Here is an 18,650-nt window from a genome sequence, read left to right as displayed (position 1 = left end):
ACTGTAGCTTTTCATACCATAATAATATAGCATTCTTCTTTTCTTGTAAAAAAAGAATACACACTCTTAAATATAGAAACTATATAGAAAAGTCAAAGAAGAAAGTAGAAATCACCATCTAAGTGGTCACTGGTTTGGAGAACGTGTTTGCAGACACCTCTGCGCGTATAGGCATGGTGCATGAGTGCACGGACCCTCTGCAGTTGCGCAGAGACATGTCAGTATTTGCCCACACTCCTTGTCCTGGTGTACTTCTTGAGTGAATGCCTCTATTGTCAACTTTAGGAGAGAAATGATTATTTTTCTTTCTTCAGGCACTTTTTAAATTCTGAGTTTTTACTGACATAAACTTTTGAGAAGAGTGAAGATGCTTTGGGCTGAGAACTATGAGTGTTGTTTTCTTGGTCTCATGTTAGATGGAATGTATTTCTCACTCATCTGCCGAAAGATGGCCTTCAGACAAAATTTTAAATGTGTGCTCTGTGAATGGATGGCAAATTATGTGTGAAACTTTGAAAAATTAATCCTCAGATCCAGTTTTAAATAAATTTAGTTTGCAGAAATCTCCTGTTAAGTATTAGGTAAACTTTTTGGCAGTTGTGACAGTGAGTGTGGAGCCAATAAATTACATATGTATGTGCAATGATAGTTGTGTTTACAACAAGCTTGGTTTTTACTGAGTTATAAAGGAGTAGCATATTTGCGCTTTTGTCCTTGGTGATTTCAGCCTCGTAGACTTGATGAAACTGGGTCCTTTGCTACTTTCAGTAGCCACCAGGGAGCTGACCAAATTCATCTGAGTGTAGATCCACTTCCATGATCAGAAACTCCTCTGACATTCACATTTTTCTTGCAGTATGATTTTTCTGTGATGAATACATGGTTTAAAGTCACATTTAGAGGTGTTACAGATGTAGGAGACCATACAGATTATGCTTCATTTAAAAAGATTGAAATTTAATTTTGGCAATAGGGAGCCATTAAAGAGGTTTTGACTTCGGAGAGTGACATAGATAGACAAGTTTCAGAAAGCCACCCTACACGTTGGTTGGTTCAGTGGAAACTTGGTGCCTGAAAATGTCATACTTAGTCTATGGCCGTATCACCCTGAATATGCCCAATCTCGTCTGAGAATGTCATGCTTAGGTTATATGGGAAACTCAATGAAATTATATAAATGAGTGCTTTTTTTTCATGATTTTTAAAAGTTAAAACTTGAAATAAGAAATTTTCAGATGACAAATAGACTCTACAGAATGAAAACCAGTTAGCAGTGACTAACTGGTGGGATTATAGATTTTTCTTCCTGCTTTTGGTGGAAATTTGAGAAAAAAAAAATTAAATATATTATGTAATAAGATGTTAAACTGAAGCTGTTTTGTTCTGAGTTTATCTCTTAAGTCAGTAGATGCACATTTCTGGAATGAGTTGTAAGAACACAATGCAGGTCCTGCAAGAGAAAGAGCCAGAAAATGGATCTTGTGACTTCTAACACCTATCCCATCTGTTTGTATATAAAGATTCAGGAAGTTAGAAATTGGAAGAGTTTTTGAACCAAGTAGTTAATGTGAGTTTCTTCTGACTCCCCGTCCCATCTCAGTGTTCCCCTCACCCCAAGTACGGGTAGTGACTTGGAGAGCTTACTCAGCAATTGATTCGGTTCGGGGGACACAGTGGGTTGATGTCTGTCTCTCTCATGCCTGGGTGAAGGAGAGGCTGTTTGCTCTGGCAGCACATGAAAAGGACCTGTGTGGGTTCTTGTTCTTTGGGGCAAGGGTTACGTGATTCCTGTGGATCCTATGAGGGCCACTAGTGAGAGAGAGCCCATTGGAGCAAAGTGGTGTGGAGTGGAGCAGGGATAGACGACTGCATGCCCAGAGCAGATGCAGGTTCTTCATCAAGGGGACGCAGTGAGAGATCTCAAAGGGCTGGAGTGGCTGAGAGCGTGCCAGGACCCTGGAAGCAGTTTCTCACAGGTTGGCTCTATGCACTGGTGAGCTAAGAGAGTGCCCATGTCCTACAGGGACCCTTAATTGCCTCACCCAGGGTTACTAAGGTGGAAGGAAGAGGGGTAAAGCGCAGTCCTCTAATAATGCCTGCTAGCCCGGTTTTGGGGGACGGTGGAGCCTGGTGGGCTGCCGTCTCTGGGGTTGCACAGTCAGACAGGACTGAAGCGACTTAGCAGCAGCAGCAGCCTGCTTTTGGAGAGGGAAATGGCAGCCCACTCCAGTATTCTTGCCTGGGAAATCCATGGGGTCTCAAAGAGTCAGAAACGACTTAGCGACTGAACAGCAGCCTGCCTTAGGCAGAGCCGGGCATAGGGGAGAAACTGTAACCTTGGATGAAAATTTTGACAATTATACAGTGCTGAACAGGGTCTATCAGTTTCTAAGCTCAGTTTTTATAACTTGACCAAAATCATAATAAAAGTTCAGGGGCAGTATCACCAAAGATAGTGAACAGAAAGTTGCTTTTGTGGTTACATCCCACAGGTTCTACTTGTTCGGGGTAATGGTTACTGTTGTTTTTCTAATAAGAAAAATATCAGTGAAAACAAACTTTTATAGGAAGAATGAGACATTTGTTGTGGGTAAAACACTGCCTTTATGGCCAGGCAGATCTGTGCTTGAGTCAAACCAATGCCTTGTTAGCACTGACATGAGGTAAGTAAACCAGTTTTTGAGGTTAATTTTTGTCGTTTACTTTTCATAAAAGGGGTAGAATCATCTGTTTTCTAGTGTTTTCCAAAGAGACGATCTATAGCAAAATTCATGGTACACATAGGTACTCACAGATATTACTAGCGCTCTTTCCTCTCTGAAGCAGATGTTTCCTATAGCTGTAAATGTTCTTACTCCCCTTCACATATGTTTTACTCCCTCTAAATGTACTCCTTTAGCATACCAAATGGATTAGAGGATTTAAATGACTACTGGATACTACTATCAAGGATGTAAGAAGTATGAGCTTTTAATATAGCTAAAAATTCAGTTTTGAGTTGAATTGTGAAAGGTTTTCAGAAACAGTGAAAAGTAGTTTTACTTATGTGTTAGTTTTTAGTGAGGAAATGTATGAAGTAGGGATCTAGAGAAAAGGTAGACCCAGCTGGAGAATTGTTTTCATTACTGTTCTTGGAGCTTTTTTTTGGGGGGGGGGGTGCACCGACTTAGTTGCTCCTCGGCATGTGGGATCTTCCCAGGTCAGGTGTTGAACCCGTGTCTCCTGTATTGGCAGGCAGATTCTTTACTACTGAACCACCAGGGAAGCCCACGGTTTGGTTTTCATAAAGCAAAAAGAAGACTTCTTACCCCAGCGAAAAAACTTTGTAAAAACCAGTATCATTCTAGTGTTCCTATTTTCTCAAAACATGCATCAGTGTTTTCTTTTTCTGGAAAGCTATTTTAGTTTTTTGTTTGATTGATACAGTTTAAAATGTTCCTGGTGTTTTGTCATCTCTTCTTTCTGGATGTTCGTATACTTTAGTGTTCAAATTTTGCACTTTGAAACTTAAAGGGGTATTTTTAGTAATACAGGCACCTCTTAAATGTCTCAAAAAGCTGACTTATGTCACTTTTAATTTCATAATATCTTTATAGTCTGCATCTCAGAGTTCCATTTGTAACATAGTTAAGATTCGTTTATTTATAGGAATGGCTTTAATTAGGAAGGAAGTTATAGTTAGCTTTGTATTTGAGTCCAGAATATTCATTATAATTCATTCAAGCATCTTTGGTTGCAGCTTGCAGAAATTGACAGGGCAATTTGGATGGAAAAGGAATGTATTGGGAGGCTGGCAAATAACTCACAAAACTGGCAGAGAGACTAGGAATGCAGCCTCAAAAAACTGACTAGCAATGCAAGGAGGGCAAGCCCCAGGAAAGCCCAGCCCAGGTGGTCGTCTGGTTGGGCCACTGGCACTGGGCTTTTGCTGCTGCCAGCACGAGTGACTCCTCAAGTGTCCCTCTCTGGATCAGTCAGGAGCCGCGTGGGTGGAGGTGCAGTGTTTGTGGGCTGGCCTTCCGTGACCTGCATACTTGTGCTCGCGTGACTTTCTGAGTTTTCCTTTGGAGGCCCTTGACCTGGCACATTTAACATGAATGGAACTCTTGCTTTTTTTTGTGACCTCAGTGGTAAAGAATCCACCTGCCAATGCAGGAGACACAGGTTTGATCCCTGATTTGGGAAGATCCCCTGGAGGAGGAAATGGCAACCCACTCGAGTATTCTTGCCTAGGAAACCCCATGGATGGAGGAGCCTGGTGGGCTACAGTCTGTGGGGTCCCAAAGTCGGGCATGCCTGGGTAGCTGGGCATGCACGCACGCACCTGCTCCTTCCCACCCAGGCAGGGGGTCTTAGAGGTTGCTCTGTAATTTGAATTTTTCTGTTTTATGTCTCCTTATAGATAGATTGAGGTACAGCATATTTGACAAGTATTTTACAGAGGGTAGTATTGAGGATGTCCCCATGTATCACATCAGAAGGCATACAATGATTGTCATATTTCTTGATGATAACTGAGTTTGATCCCTCATTTGAAGTAGTGCCTACCAGCTTTTTCTGTTTGTTTTTTCAGTCTACGTACGTAAAAATTACTGATGATACGAAAGTATTAATTACGGCAGTTAGTTTTGTGTTGCAATGATACATTCATTTGGTTTGTGGATATTAACGTGTTAAATCATTTAAACTAAGTTGTTTAAGTCTAGAAAATAAAGAGAAAACAGTACCAGCTTTTTTTTTCTCTGCATAGGCTGGAAAAGTTTTATTGATTTGTCTTCTTGTGTTTATACTAATGGTTGAGAGCAACACTCAGATACACTGCTATTAGCATGTACCACAAAATGGTATGTGTATATGTTGACAGGAATTTCAGGCTATGACAGTTCCTCTTTACTGCATAATAGGCAGCAGGAGGTAATATACTATGTATGCCAAAATGTGGAAATATTGATTATTTTCCACTTATATATCTCTGCAAAGCCTCTTGAAGTTAGGAAAAACAGAATTCCATTAAGAAATTACCAGCTGTTTTGAGAAATTAAACTGTATGATGCGACGCTTTTGTATTTGTGTGTATTGATGGTTTGTATCTGTTAAATCCATTAGATATCATATGGCTACTTTCATTCCTAAGAGAAAAGCTATAAGATATGTAAGGTTTTTTGTTGTTGTTTTTTCTTAGACACAGGAAAAAAATCAATTTTATCTTAGGATGTGTAGCATGTTTGGACAGTGTTTTAAATGTAAAGCTTCAACACACACACTTTGGTCATTAAAGACTAATTTTTAGAATAGTACATTTTTTTTCCTTATTCTTCGTTTATTCCAGTTTTCCAGTTTTATTGAGGAATAATTGCCATACATCACTGTGTTAAGTTTAAAGCATATACCATGATGATTAGATTTCCATATATTGTGAAATAATTACAATAAAAGGTATGTGTCCTTTTTTGATATGTTTTCCCCCTTGTTGTAAATTCAGACTTGAATAGCCAATATCTGAAATTAACTAAACTCTCCAATAAGTGGAAATAAAAGACAAAGTTTAAACATGCATAGCAAATGGGATAATAATTGTTGAAAAAATTGGCGTAATTTTTGTTATTTAGTGTGACTGAAAAATCTTACCTGTTGTTCTGTGGGATTCTTGATGTTGCCTCAGTCTCAGTTTAACAAAGCTTTTTCTTAAGGACTTTTGCATTAATCTTTTCTTTGCCCCTTGTTAGGAATCAGGTGGATAGCATTTAAAATGCCTCTTTTAGACACAGATGTATAGAACAATCTTTTGGACTCTGTGGGAGAAGGCGAGGATGGGATAATTTGAGAGATGGCATTGAAACATGTATGTTACCATATGTGAAATAGATTGCCAGTCCAGGTTTGATGCATGAGACAGGGTGCTCAGGGCTGGTACACTGGGATGACCCAGAGGGATGGGATGGGGAGGGAGGTGGGAGGGGGGTACAGGATGGGGAACACATGTACACCCATGGCTGATTCATGTCAATGTATGGCAAAAACCACTACAATATTGTAAAGTAATTAGCCTCCAATTAACATAAGTTAATTAAAAAATAAAATGACTCTTTTAGGAGGAAAGAATATTCTCCTTTTCTAGGTTACTGGGTATGCTCAAAGAAATCCTGTAAAAATGTTTTAATTTAAACTATCTAAAAAATATCTTCGGAAGTTGTTAGTGGTGGTGGTGTTTTTAAACATAAAAGGCAAAATCAAAGGTCATCACTTCTCTAGGTTTCTCTAACACTGTCCTCTAGGCATAATTCAATTACTTCTTCATCTGTTTTCCTAAAGGATTTTATCCACAGAACTCTAGCACTGTACTTAATTACACTGTATGGTCGTAATTTATTTACCTGTCTTCTCAGATTGTGAGCTGCTTGAGGACAGGTTTTACATTACTCAGTGTTTTATACTCTGCCTTTGCATGTGACATCCGGTGTTGGAAGTCCTTTTCTAATCTTTGTCAAATTGCCATTACCAAACAGGTTAGCATTATTTTTTAAAGAAGGTTGTGTGACAAAGCATTTTTTAATGATTTTGAAAAAAAATCTATTTGATGATTGCTTAAACAGTTGTGAAGTAATGTTGCATATCAGGTATACAGTATATCTTCTAAGTGGTTATTTGCTTGTTGCAATTAAATTATTTTGTTAGCTTGGAAGAACCATTATCTATAAAACCATGGTGCCCACTTGAGAGTATTTTAAGTCTTTTTTATTAATTTAAATAGGGGAAATAACACGTTTTTCTAAATTTTGCTAGTTAGCATTACTTTTTTTTTAATGACCTCTCCTTATCTCTCATTTTTCTAAAGAAATCTTTTTGGCAGAACGGCCAATCTTCTGAAGCCATAACTCTAAATAAGCCACACTTACTCTGGTACCCTTAAATCATTTATCATGTTGTTTGCTTAATTGACACACTCACTCAGCCAGCATATACACATTGGAAACTACAGTGTATCAGGCATTACGCTTAGTGCAGGAGATACGATAACAGTAAACAGACTTACAGTTCTGGAAAAGAGCCAGACATTATGATTAGTGATATGATGTGTCATGGGGCCCATGAAAAAAAGAGTATTGCGGAATTTTCTCCAAATTTCTATTATAATTGTGATCTGTAACCGTGATCTAGTATGGACAGAATTGTTAAGGACTTGTTACTTTTTACATATGCGAGTATCGTTCCCACAGGAAGTCGTTAGCCTCTTTCAGGATAAAGATTGGCTTATTTCTTTGTATCCCCAGCATGGCTGGGGACAGATGTTGAACCGACAAACAGAAACTCTCTAACCTGTGGTGCTGCTTAAACTCTTTGGGCCTTGAAAACTACAAGAACAGCAGTGACCGCATCTCTGCACAGGGAGTGCTCTTGGCCATGTGACAGGTTAAGCCCTGGGAAAAGAGCCAGACAGTGGAATAAGTGCCCCTCGAACTTTATTTCTAGGTCGCTCAATTTTATGAATACATATTATAGTCCTTTCTATAGATGAAGAAATGGAAACTGAGGGATTTAAGATTCTTGCTTCAAGTTTAAAAGCTGAGGTTTTCTTTCTGTCAAATTACCTTACAGGTGGATCTGTATTTTTGTCGGGAAGATGATTAAATGTTTGTTTTGGTCATAGAACTCTCTGGAATTAGGAGAGCACTGTGTGGCATCCAGGCACAGACCTCTCTGATGCTCACAGGCCCAGCATGAACAGGTCTTTAGTGTGCTGCCGCAGCCCACGCTGAATGGCGCACTGGCTTATGTTGTTTGTAAGCAACACAAATTACCTTTTACACCAGCCAGAATTTGCCAGTTACTTCACTTAATTTTTAATGTTATGTGAGTATTAAGCAATTTTAAGAGTGAGTTGTGTACATTTGATTTTATTAGTGGTTCCTAGTTTTATTTTGCATAGATTGTTTTTTTTAATTCTAGTGTATGGAATAAAGGTTCTTTTAAAAATTGCATCGATGACTCAGTATAACCATCGATATTTTGAAATGTATGGTATTGCAATTCAGACCCAGAAGTTTGAGAACACACTGCACTTAAGTACATACTTTTGTAGAGCATTATCTCAATATTTGGCACTTTGGGGTATTGCTGCTAAACACTTGCTTATGTTGTATATTTCCAGCAGTAGGAAAAATGGCTAGAGAAAATTAAGAAGTGGACTTAGCCTTGGGACTTTGGATTTTCCAGTGGTAGACTTGTCTCTGATTCTGTTACTGTGAAGTGTGGTTTTCAGAGGTATTCGGTGAACAGCCAGTTGTAGAAAAGGACGTGAGTGGGTGGACGTTGTGTTCTTTGCTTCCGAAAGACCTTTTTTTTTTTTTTTGCTAATGTCGGTTGTCAGTTCAGTCGCTCAGTCGTGTCCGACTCTTTGCGACCCCATGAATAACAGCACGCCAGGCCTCCCTGTTCATCATGAACTCCCGGAGTTCACTCAGACTCAGTCCATCGAGTCAGTGATGCCATCCAGCCATCTCATCCTCTGTTGTCGCCTTTTCCTCCTGCCCCCAATCCCTCCCAGCGTCAGAGTCTTTTCCAATGAGTCAACTCTTCGCATGAGGTGGCCAAAGTACTGGAGTTTCAGCTTTAGCATCATTCCTTCCAAAGAAATCCCAGGGCTAATGTAGGTTAGCCCTTTTGATATTTATGTGTTTTTACATGGATTAGATCTATAATATTTGCTGTAACTGAAAGTGTGAAATCACATGCCTTCCCTCCCCCTTGTGGTATAGCTTGCAATATGGAGTATCGTTTTTATGCCTTGGCCAAATTGTCATACTTAATAGGTCTGGGTCAGCTTCCAGCATTTCATCCATTGCCTTCTTGGTGTCATAAGACACACCCGTGAGTTCTTTCAATGAGAATTTTTTTTGCTGGCATCACTTACTATGGGACATCTTCATCCTTTTCTTCACGACCACTTTCCTCACTCTCGTTGATAAATTTATCTCCACAGAGTTCCTCTGACTACATATTTAGTCTCCTTAATGGTGACAAGTGTCAGCATTCTTGCAGTCAGCTATTTTTTTCTATAACCCCACTTATGTTCTATTAGAATTTGACTTCTGACATTATCACTCCCGTTTCTTTAATTTTATCTTTGTTGGCAAGTTCTCTTGTTTGGGTGTCCATTTTTGTAAAATGTCCCATGGGTTTGTCCCTGGGAAACAAGGAGGAAACACCGCTCTGTGCTTTGCAGTCTTTGTGTGACCTGGATGGCAGACGGTCACAGTGACCAACCACTGATGGGCTGTGCGAGAAGTGTTGTGATCGGGCACTGATAATGATGTGAAAGATGGGCACAAAGTCATGAAACTAAAAATATAAAGTGTTCTGTTTCCATTGTCTTCATTTCTCATTACATTTTAAAGAGGCAACCAGATATTTTAGAAAACATATGTATTTGTGGGTATGGTTTATACAATAAGAGCAACAGCATCAGCTTACACTTATAGGTTACTTATATGTCAGGGACTGTTTTAAGTGTTAAGCATATATTCATTTACTCCTCACAATAACCCATTGAAGTAGGTATTACTGTTCGTTATCCCCTCTACAGATGAACAAACAAAGTCAGAGAGAGATTAACTTGTCTGGACCTCAGGCTGACAGTCTGGCTCCAAAGTTCATGCTTTATATGTTATACTTTGTAAACCAGCACGAGTTCATAAACTGTTGCCAATCTGCGGAAAATTGGGATTTGTATTTTGTAAATCTTGTAAAAACTTTATTTTTTAAATTTTTTTAGTATTATGGTTTTTTTTTTTTACCTCTAGCATGTTAGTATTCTGGGTTTTTTCCCTTTTGACCATGATGGGTGGAAAATTTAAAAATGAAACAGCTGTCCTTCACCACAGAGAGCTTGAAAAATCTCAGTAGGCTATGCTGGCAATCTTGTTCAGTACTCTAGAAATGACCTGTATTCAAACAACGTGTCTTGGTCTTCATAACAGGATTAGCTGATGAATGTGCATATATATTATATCTATCTGAAGAATTTTTCTGAATTTAACAACTTCTGATTCTGATTATTCTTGATGGAGAAAAGAGGGATTTTTACTGTAAACACCTTAGAAGGAGGCAAGACTTATCTCAAAAACTTCTGCTAATTTGAAAGTGGAGCAGGTTCCTGAGAGAATAGTAAATTGTACCATTCATCTTTGGCTTTGCGTGTAGATTTGTTAACACCGATCGGAGAAAACATGCTTGTTTCCTGTCACCATAAGCGTGTGACATGCAGATTAAGAATTCACAGGATCATTTTACCTGAACTATCTTACATTGTGCTTCAACACGTCATATGTGAAAGATAAATAAGTTATAAATTGTTAATAAGCATAAAGTGAAAGTTCATGAAGTCACCACTGATGAAGATAGAGGAAGCAACTTTGTTCCTTCCCTATACAGTCTCCCTGCTGCCCCCTAAAGGAAAATACTTTTCCTGAATTATGTGTTTATCACTTTTATAGCTTAAAAAAAAATCACAATTGTTGGTGTCTCTAAATAATATGTATTTTAATTGTGCCATTTTTGAACTGTGTAAAAATCGTTATGTAGTCTTAAGACTTATGATGAGTTCATCGGTTCTGAAATCCATTCATATCCTTCTGGGTGACTGTGGCTCCTTTGTACTGCTCTGTAAATTTTCATTGTGTGAAAAAGCTACAGTATATTCATGTTCCTATCATTGAACATGTAGGTTGTTTCCAACGTTTTGTTATTTTTTTTTCCTTAATAGTGCTTCTCTGAGCATGCGTGTACATTTCTCCTGGCATCCATATACAAGAATTTCTTTAGGTATATACCTGAGAGTAGGATTGTTCACTTTAACAAGATAATGCCAAATGTTTTCTAAAGTAATTGACAATCACTTAATTATCGCCTAAAGTGATTATCAATTGAGAATCCCACATTCTGGGTATCTGAGTACCTGTTGATAAACATTTTTGTCAACATTCTTATTAAAGCTCTTAATTTTTACTAATCAAATGGGTGTAAAATGGTATTTTATGTGGTTTTAGCTTATAAATGTCAAGACTGAGGATTCAACTTTCGTGTTTCTTTTTATTGAAACGCCTCTTTATGCCTGTGGTCCATCGTTTGATTGATTTCTTTGTCTTGCTCTTAGGAGTTTAACAGTTCTTTACATATTAGATACTGATCCTTTCTCTGTTATATATGTCATCAATAGCTTTCTGTAGCTTAGTGGTTTGTATATTCAGTTTCTTTAAAGTGTCAATAAGCAGAAATTTTTGATGCTAATATAATAAAATTTATCAGTCTTTTCATTTGTGGTTAATACTTTCAATATTTTATCTAAATTGAGCTCTCCTTCCCTACCTTGGGATTATAAAGAACCACTTTTGTGTTTTCTTCTAAAGTTTGAATTTTTGCCTTTCAAATTAAAGTCTTTAATTCCATGAGAGTTGATTTATGTGTGGTGTAGGATCGAGATTTTACTTTCTTCATGAGCAGTCAATTACCCTAGCTCCACTTATGCAGCAGTCTCTCCCCAGTGATCTGCAGTGCAGTCCCTCAGGATTTGCTTCCTCTTCATAAAGGTCTGTATGTATTCCTGGACTGTGCATTCTGCTTTTCAGCTGCACTGTCATTGCCAGTTTGTCTTTGTTTAATTTCATTCTGTCTTAATTACTGTTGTTTCATTTTATATCTTGATGTCTGAGCAGGTTGTCTTGCTTTGAGTCCTTGAGCATTTTAACTGTTTTGATTTTGCTTTTTTATGTAAAGTTTAGCATGAATGTGTTAAGTTTTATAAAAGAATACTTTGGGGATTGGGGTTGGAAATGCATCGACAATTAATGTGGATTTTAGAGAGGATTGACATTTCTTATAGTATTGTCTTCTTATTTAGGAACATGATGTCTTTACATTTGTTTATGGCTTTCTTAAAGTTTTATGATTGTTTTCCATGCAGAAATTAAAAAGCTTTTGTTAGGTTTATTCCTAGTTACTGATTGCTTTGTGCTATTATGAATTGTGTCTGTGGGGAAAATTCTCTTTTGTTCTTTTTACTGGAAAATAGAAATGCAGTTGCGATTTTCATGTTGATAAAAATATTGTTACCTTGCCAAACTCATGAATTGTTTTTTCCTTAAAATTTTTTTAACCTTTAATCTCTTTCTCTTAACTTATCAAGTTGGCTAGGACCTGCATACAGTGTTGAGTAGAAGTATTGATTGCGGACATGTTTGTCTCATTTTGATTCTAAAGGGAATATTTTAACAGTTCTTCATTAAGGACTGTTTATTATAGGCTTTGGTAAGGGTAGATATCTTTTATTCTTTCTATTCTTATTTTGCTAAGGTTTTTTTTTTTTTAATCACAAATATTGCTTCATGAAAAGCTGTTTCTGAATCTTTGACCTGACCATACGTCAGTCCTTTTTGTTTACATCTGTTAATGTGGTGAAAAGCAGTTCTAGGTTTTTTGACCCAACTTTGCTTTTCTGAGATGAGCCAATTTTTTTTTTTTAACATTTTAGTTCAGACTAGGGCTAGGAGTGGAAAGAGGGGTGGTAGTGAGAGGGGTGGAGGTGATGAAGCAAGGAAGAAGCTGGAAAAGATGGTCATTTCAGTACTAATACAGTGACTGATTATTTTGGAGCCTGTATATTCTTAGGAGGATGTGTACTTAAATGAGTAGATACTTATTTGATCTTTTCCAAAATTGGCCATGGGGAAAATGGTATTTTCTTTATATATAGAATTGTAATTTTTTATTTTGCCTGTATTATCACTCTTATTTATAATTCCTTTAAAATTTAATCATATGTATAAATTTTATAATGGATTTTGGATCTATGAAGTAGATTAAACCACACTAAAAATTCATATCTTTTCTTTGAAACAAACATTTATTTTAAAGAATTTGAGTTTTTGCAACTGCAAAATAGGTTATGTATTTGTTTTGCAGAATGTACTTAAGCCTGTAGAATCTTTAGGTTGGCATGATTACAGTGCCTGTTGCCCATGAATGCATCTTACGGTATGTGTATTGCTGTGTGTTCCAAAGCATACCTGAGTTTAGGTCTTAGAGAAATCCCATTGTAGGAAGTCCAGTCATCAGGACTCGGTGATGACAGCAGCCAGATCAGTAAGAAGGTTCTGGACAACATTCCCAAAGCCTAGTGATCATCTTTATGAAGCTTTCCAGTTATGCCACTGTGGTTTATTCTTTAAGGAATCATTGTAATTTTACAGAGGACATTAATGGGAAAGTAACATTGGGTTGCCCAAAAAGTTTGTTCAAGTTTTTCCATAAGATGTTACAGGAAAACTTGAATGAACTTTTTGGCCAACCCAATATTTACTTTACAGAAAGTCACAGTTACACAGAGGAATATTATAACTGTTACTACTTGTACAGTTTCCTGAAAAATAATTTTCCCACTCATTCCCTGCCTCCCTTCCCTTCTCCCTCTCATGTGACTCTGAGCAAGCTACTTCACCCTTTTAAGCTTCAACAAGGAAAAGAGGCTAATAATTTTAATCTGATTAGATTGTTAGTCTTCAGTGAAATAAATCATGCACAGTGTGTCTCAAACACAGTAAGTGCTTATGAAATGGCAGCCGAGTAGATCGTTTTTGAAGACAGTGTCTAACTTTATCGTATGCATTTTTACGGTGTCTGATCTAGGAGTTCAAAAGTGACAGTGATCCTCTTAAAAATAAGTAAGACCTTGATAGAAAAATGAGAAAGGACTAGTTTTACAAATACAGAGTAAAAAGAGTCAACATTATTTAGTAGTTCAGTAAAAACACTGAGAGAAGGCACCATATTGCATGTGTGTGTGCAGAGACACACCGCAGTGCACACCTTCTACTTTTTAAACAGTGAGGTTCCTGTCCAGGGTGCATGGTTCTGATGGCATTATAGATTGAGACGTATCTTTGTAAAGCAATTTGGCATTAGGTTTCAAGACCTCTACATATCATAAAAAATTTTAACTTATATCAACAAAGATTTGTGTTGGGTATAGCCTTCAGATTGTCCTCTGCACAGAGGGACCACATCTGTATGTCAGGCACAGCACAGAAACGTCACTCTTGGGATCACGGGTGGGTTTAGGGATCAGGGTCTTCTCGCCACAGTGGAGCAGCGGCAGTCTGGTGTATAAACACACAGCAGCCCCGGTGGCCCGTCTGGACCCAAGTGCGCAGGCTCCACAGCCACACTAGTGTATGCAGCAGTGTCTTTTTCTTTAAGAGGTTAAACTCTTCTCTGTCTAGTCTATGTGGGCTGAGAAGGTTGTATCTTAGTTTAGTGTGGAATGACTTCATCATGATTTATTAAAGTTTTCTTTTTTCATTGCCCTGTGATGATTATACATTCCTTACATGGAATGTTCTCTTTGTACCTTCTACCTTTTCCTTCTTGTCCAGATTGTATCCATTTTCCACAATCTGCTTCAGCTACCAGAGCTCTATAGCTTCATAAAATCTTTCCTAATACCTGATTTCCAGGCTCTACTCCGAGCTGGAATTCCGTGATTGCCGCAGCACTCTGTGTAGCTATTTCTCATGGTACTCATTTTCACCTTAAATATTTTAATTGCTATGCTAAGACTAGACATTTTTAGAGTGCACAGTCTTTTTCATCATAGTATCTCCTGCTGCTGCTGCTGCTAAGTCATTACAGTCATGGCCGACTCTGTGCGACCCCATAGATGGCAGCCCATCAGGCTCCACCATCCCTGGGATTCTCCAGGCAAGAACACTGGAGTGGGTTGCCATTTCCTTCTCCAGTGCGTGAAAGTGAAGCCACTCAGTCATGTCCGACTCTGTGCGACCCCATGGACTGCAGCCTACCAAGCTCCTCCATCCGTGGGATTTTCCCAGCAAGAGTACTGGAGTGGGGTGCCATTGCCTTCTCTGATATTATCTCCCAGGGTATCTCTTTTAGTGGTATATACATAAACAGACTTTGTGATAAATATTTGGTGTTGGGTTTTTTCTTTTTTCAACATGTATATACAGTTGGACCTATTCTAATTTCTGATCTCTTCCCCTCACTGTATATCTATCCCAGGACCAAAATATTTTAATTACTGATGAGTAGGATGGATCCATCTCATCTGTTTTTCCGTCTCTCAAAAATTTTTTACAGACTTGCATGTTTCCTTTTTCTCAAATGGACACAGAATACCTTGTCCAGTTCTCAGATTTAAAACTTATCAGATATTTGTTGGAATTATGTAATAATGTACTTTTTGTAATATTGTCTGATCTGTGAGTATAATCAGTAGGCCCTTTATTTCAAGTGCTCTTTTCTAAGGGAGCTTTTTAAATTGCTGTGTGTATGTTCAGGGGAACTTAAAAAAATCTAATTCAGTTAGGTTTTATCATATACCCAAGTGGAGGAGAACTGCAACCTAAGTGGAAAAGGTTGGACTTTTCCATGGGATTATTTCAACACCATTTATTAATGCAGTTAGATATATGTACCATCATTTGAAATACTGCAAAGCTGTAAATGTGGCTGACAGTGCTCTGAAGTCATAATTCTTCTATTTTATGTTTTGTTGGAGGCAAAGAAAATTTAACACTTATTTGAAGAACCTCTAGGTTTATAGGTATAAGATGCTGGATTGTCTAATTTACATATTATCTAGTATTCACTACTTATGACTTGATGTTTCATTTCAAAGGGTGAAAACAATTACAGATGTTTTGTTATTTCTTGATTTATTAAGAATTAAACAGAATCAATAGAGCTTTTCCCCCATGGTGTTACGTAAGTGGCACTGGTCTTCCTTCTGTGGTTTATGCAAGTGGCCAGCCAAGCCGCTTGTTTTATTTCTGGGTGGCTGCAATGGGTCTTAAGGAAGGAGTTTTCCTTTGGCAGGAAAAGCAAAAATGTGTTTATTCATTCCATTTGTAGTAGCATTGATCCACAAGGAGCTTGTGAGGAAAACCAGAGTGGTTAGGCTTTGAACATAAGTCGCTCCCATTCATATCCTATCTGATCGAGGAAAATATAACAACAGATTAAGGATTAGTAGTATGGCAGCAATTAGAAACAGTACAAAGTTCTGAAGCAGAAGTTGCAAACTGATGGTTCATCAACCAATACAGCCCTCAGACTCTATTTTGGCCTACTGAGTGTTTCCAAAACTTACTCAATTACTTCATAACATCTCAAAATGGTTTCATATGAGTACCTAGTAGTGGATCACCTGCATTTTTAGCCTGACCTGTTAGTAACTGTGGCACTCTATAGACGAAGCCCCAGCTAGCACTTCCAACATGATGTCAGCATCTCACTTTGCACCACCTGTTCTGGAGGCTCTTGAATACAGAAGTAATAGTAGATCTGATGCTGTTAATGCAGCTCAGCCTTCAACAGTGAGTAAATAGGAGGTAGAATAGAAAGCATGAAGATTTTAGGTAGTGAGAGTTTTAGTTGAAAAGGGATATATGAGAAAGAATAATTGCAGAGAAATCCAAGGTTTTTAACTGAGCAACTGTAACGATAGAAGTGTCGTCAAATGATGGGGGAGACTACGGGTAGGTCAGGCATGGGGAGTGAGATGAGAAGTTCAGTTTTGAACGTGTTAAGTTTGAGCTATCTGTTAAAACATCCTAGTGGAGATACTGGGTGGGCAATGCTACGAAAGTGCAGAGATGGAGAAAAGTGTCTGGACTGGATAAATAAATTTGAGCAAGTTTTAGATTTTGCTAAATTTATATTCAGAAAGTTATGAGATAGGATGAGGTCACAAAGAGAGTGGAGGAATTGGATCTGGGTCCTGGGACATGTCACATTCAGGGATTTCAGAGGAGTTCAGCACAGGAGATGAAGAGGGAGCATCCAGTGAGGTGGGACAGAAAGGAAAGGAGGTGTGGTGTCCTGAAGGACAAGTGTCTAGACCTGTTTTCACCTCCTAAAGCAGAGCCTGAGACATGGCCTCTTCAGACAAGTGATTTCTTGGGGGAAGTGTTAACAAGAAACAGAAATTGGAGAACTGGGGCAAGTGAAACAGAAAAGGAAAGTCAATCTAAGGGAGTGTTATTGACGTGGTCACTTCTGTGAGCATTTGGGCTTTATCTTGAAGAAGTCCCCTGAGAAGATATGAAGAGTATGCCTACTGGTGGGAGGAAGAGGGTGTTTGTCGACCAGACTTCATCTCCCCAATGGCCAGTGATTGCCCAGGCTCTTGGTATTAACACCTTCATACTTCCAGGTTTATTATGACTCAGGATGGCCTAAGAGTTCCTGTAGGCGTCTCTTATTGCAAAGCCTCTGAGCAGGAAGTGAGCCCCACCAGTGCAGGAAGCAGCTAAGGGGAGGCGCCTCAGCTGGAGTGAAAGCGAGAGGCGGGGCATGAGGGTGTCCTGTACAAACCACCATTAAGTGCTTGCAATTTAGTTCCACCTATTATGAAGCTTTCAAGATGGTGGCTGACCACAGTTTTTACATTAGACTTACGACAGAAGGGTTAGTGGAATAATGGTCATTAGTTCAGCAACTACTAATTTTAGATTGTCCTCACCTTCAGCCAGCACCCTTCAGCAGTTTGAGGCATTTTCCTGGTAGAGTGACCCAGACTTTCTTCCCCCAGGATCAGTGCCTGTGGTTACTTTATCCTTTCTGGGCTGTGGTTGCTATAGCTGTCCATTTGCAGTTGTCAGTGGGCAGGGCTGCCTCAGTCCCATCCCATGGGGTCTCTGTCTGCTGCCCCTTATGTAGAAGCTGCCATAACTCCTCATGGTTAGGGGTCAGTTTACAGGACCCTCCCCCATTATTCTCCTGTTGGGTATTGCTTCAGAATTCTTCCTGCATCTCCTGACAGAAGTGCCTTCCCTTTTCCCCTAGAATCAGCTTTTAATTCAGTGGCCCCTAAGGTTGCCAATCTACTGTTCATCTTTTGGTTCCTATATATGTATAATTTTTTTTTTCTCTATCAGAGATAGCACCACATTTCCACCTTGGGAAGAGTGTGTCAGATCACATACCGCTTGGAAAACTGTGTGCGATTCCCTCAAGATGTTACCGGTCTTTTATACATAGAAAGTTTTGTTATATTGGTTACTCTCAGACTCTTGGGTTATACCAGATAAATAGGGAAAGGAATCTTCTCATAAAAGTTATTAGTCACATTAGTCAAATGTTTCCCCTCATTCTATGTGAATTCAGCTAGTCATATGGCTACAGTTGTTCTTAGTTACAAAGTTAAACTCGTTCTGCAAACTTTATTTCACCTAAAATTACTTGATAAGGCTTTGAAATAGTAAAACCAGTCCTCGAGAGGACTTTGTGGTTCAGTGAGTTTTGTCAGATGTGCTTCTGGCATTATTGTCATGGAATATAAGGATCTTAGTATTTGTAGTAAAACTGATTTTCTAATACATTGAAACTGAACTTAAACTTTGCTAAGAATATAAAAACATGCCTATTTTGATAATTTTACAAGAATAAAGAGGAATTGCTAGTTTTTTCTCTTGTCATCTGAATAAAGAATTTATTTTTTTTCTCTTGTTACCTCCTGCTTCATAAGCTATGATGAGAACTAAGTACTTGGTACACCTGTTTGTCTTTGAATATCTTGATGGTGACAACTAGAGTATATCACTTACTAATATTTCTCAGGGCTTAAGATAACGCCT

General features: G+C 38.4%; 1 protein-coding gene across 8 annotated transcripts in view; it reads left to right on the top strand.

The window, feature by feature from the left end:
* Positions 1-18,650, top strand: part of FAM49B (family with sequence similarity 49 member B) — a 143,105-nt gene that overhangs the window by 76,732 nt on the left and 47,723 nt on the right. The gene's annotated exons all lie outside the window — the stretch shown is intronic.

This window comes from Capra hircus, chromosome 14 (assembly GCF_001704415.2).
Source record: "Capra hircus breed San Clemente chromosome 14, ASM170441v1, whole genome shotgun sequence".
Classification (NCBI taxonomy): Eukaryota; Metazoa; Chordata; class Mammalia; order Artiodactyla; family Bovidae; genus Capra; species Capra hircus.
Note: the sequence above shows the minus strand (reverse complement) of the source record. Positions and strands in the feature narration are given on the sequence as shown.